The sequence below is a fragment of the Micropterus dolomieu genome, linkage group LG18 (genome assembly GCF_021292245.1).
Source record: "Micropterus dolomieu isolate WLL.071019.BEF.003 ecotype Adirondacks linkage group LG18, ASM2129224v1, whole genome shotgun sequence".
In the NCBI taxonomy this organism is placed as follows: domain Eukaryota; kingdom Metazoa; phylum Chordata; class Actinopteri; order Centrarchiformes; family Centrarchidae; genus Micropterus; species Micropterus dolomieu.
Genome location: NC_060167.1, coordinates 106,750 through 109,708, shown reverse-complemented (window position 1 = coordinate 109,708; position 2,959 = coordinate 106,750).

The following is a 2,959-nucleotide window of genomic DNA, read 5'->3' as shown; positions in this document are numbered from 1 at the left end:
AGACGGATGCAGTTAGACCAAGAGCCTAGTGTGTATGAATGGCAAGTCTTGTCATTTGGAACAACCTGTAGCCCATGCTGTACCACCTATGCAGTTCACAAACATGTTCAAGATCACTGCATTGGAAATGAGGAGGTGCTCCAACCTGTTCAAAGTCATTTTTATGTTGATAACTGCCTCCAAAGTTTCCCTTCCTCTCGTGAAGCCAAGTCCCTTATTGACAAAGTGAGACCTCTGCTTGCTGATAGTGGGTTTGACATCCGACAATGGGCTAGCAATGATCCAGCCGTGATACACCATCTCCCACCAGATGCTAAGTCCAAAACCAGTGATTGTGGATTTCAGGAAATGGAGACCCCCAAAGAGCTGACATTAGGCCTCCAATGGAACTGCTTCACAGACATGCTGGGTTACAAGAACCGATCCATCATCTACCATCAACCTACAATGAGGAATATTTACAAAGTTCTGGCAAGCCAATATGATCCTCTGGGATATCTGACCCCTTTCACAACCTGTGCAAAGATCCTAGTACAGGATCTCTGGAAGAAGGAAAAAGATTTCATCAAAACAGACAGCACAGCTTGTTGAAGAAATGGCAAACATGGGAGTTGGAATAGCAAAATCTCCCTGACATCCATTTTTCTCTTCCTTTCCACTGTTTTTTACCCCCCTGTGCCAGCCACCTCAAAATCCCATATGCATGTATTTTGTAATGCCTCTGAGCACGTTTGTGGTGCTGTTGCCTACCTTCAAACTAAAGACAAACACAACCACACTCATGTCAGCTTCATCATGGCAAGGGCTTGTATAGCCCCCAAATGCCAGCTATCTATCCGTCGCCTTGAACTATGTGCAGCATTATCCAGTGCCCAGCTGGCTAATCTCCTCAGTGACTAGACTACAGTCTATAACCCTTAGGACTGTTGTAGAAGTTGTCCAATCATGGCTAACATCTGACTTCTGTTGCTACAAAGTGTTTGTTGGTACAAGAATTGCTGAGATTCAGACTTTGACTGACACAAAGAGCTGGAGATGTGTTGACTCAAAAAACAATGCAGCTAATGACATAACACGGGGCAAAACCCTCCTAGAGCTTTCTCAGCAGCACAGGTGGAATCAAGGCCCTCCATTCCTTATGCTGAACACAGACAGCTGGCCAGCCAACCCATGTGTGTCAGCTGAATGGGAGCCTGTTGAGGAACTCAGGAAATCCATGTTCTGTGGCGCAGTGATGTAATATGACACCGACCTCCCTGATCCAAACAAATACAACAGCTGGGATGATCTGATATAAGAAACAAAAAATGTGCTTTATGGGACGGCAGATCAGAGCTCAAATGTAGCCAAATGCTACATAAACTCAGAAAGGCATCTTCTTCAAAGGGTCCAATCAAAGTGCTTCATGAGGAATTCACTGCCCTCAAATCAGATAAGGCCATACCAAAAGGTAGAAAACTACTCCCGCTGTCTCCTGAATATGATCATGATCTTGGTCTCATCAGAGTGGGAGGTCGACTTCGAAGAGCAGAGACACTTGACCATGACAGTGTCTATCCAATTATATTAGATCCAAGACATCCCATAACCAAACTCATTATCAAGCATTATGATGACAAAATGCTCCATCCAGGACCTGAACGTGTTCTAGGTGAAATGAGACGCAGTTATTGGATCCTGCGTGGTCGTCAAGCCATTCGCAAACATCAGCACCGGTGTCAAGACTGTCAAAAATGGAGAGCTAGCCCAGTCATCCCCAAAATGGCAGACCTTGCTCCAGCCCGTCTTAGACTGCTTAAACCCCCTTTCTGGTCCACTGGCATTGACTGTTTTGGGCTTTTCATGGTGAAAGTTTGCCGCCACACAGAGAAAAGGTGGGGAATTCTCTTTAAATGCTTAACAACATGCTGCATAGATCTTGAGCTGCTTGACAGTATGGATGCAGACACATTCCTTATGGTCTTCAGAAGATCTCTTCAGAAGAACTCCTGTCTGACTGTGGGACTAATTTCAGAGCAGGAGAGTCATGCAAAACGCATTCTAGTCCATGGCACCAGACCTGAGGCAGCAATTGGCCAAAACACAAGTAAAGTCCAAGTTCAATCCTCCATCTGCACCACATTTCGGTAGAAGCTGGGAGCGAGAGATAAAATCAGTAAAAATGGCCCTCAATATTGCATTAGGAAACCAACCAACAACAGAAACTGTTATTCACACAGTCCTCATAGAAGTTGAAGGCATTCTCAGTTCAAAACCTCTTGGATATACACTCACCTAAAGGATTATTAGGAACACCTGTTCAATTTCTCATTAATGCAATTATCTAATCAACCAATCACATGGCAGTTGCTTCAATGCATTTAGGGGTGTGGTCCTGGTCAAGACAATCTCCTGAACTCCAAACTGAATGTCAGAATGGGAAAGAAAGGTGATTTAAGCAATTCTGAGCGTGGCATGGTTGTTGGTGCCAGACGGGTTGGTCTGAGTATTTCACAATCTGCTCAGTTACTGGGATTTTCACGCACAACCATTTCTAGGGTTTACAAAGAACGGTGTGAAAAGGGAAAAACTTCCAGTATGCGGCAGTCCTGTGGGCGAAAATGCCTCGTTGATGCTAGAGGTCAGAGGAGAACGGGCCGACTGATTCAAGCTGATAGAAGAGCAACTTTGACTGAAATAACCACTCGTTACAACCGAGGTATGCGGCAAAGCATTTGTGAAGCCACAACACGCACAACCTTGAGGCGGATGGGCTACAACAGCAGAAGACCCCACCGGGTACCACTCATCTCCACTACAAATAGGAAAAAGAGGCTACAATTTGCAAGAGCTCACCAAAATTGGACAGTTGAAGACTGGAAAAATGTTGCCTGGTCTGATGAGTCTCGATTTCTGTTGAGACATTCAGATGGTAGAGTCAGAATTTGGCGTAAACAGAATGAGAACATGGATCCATCAT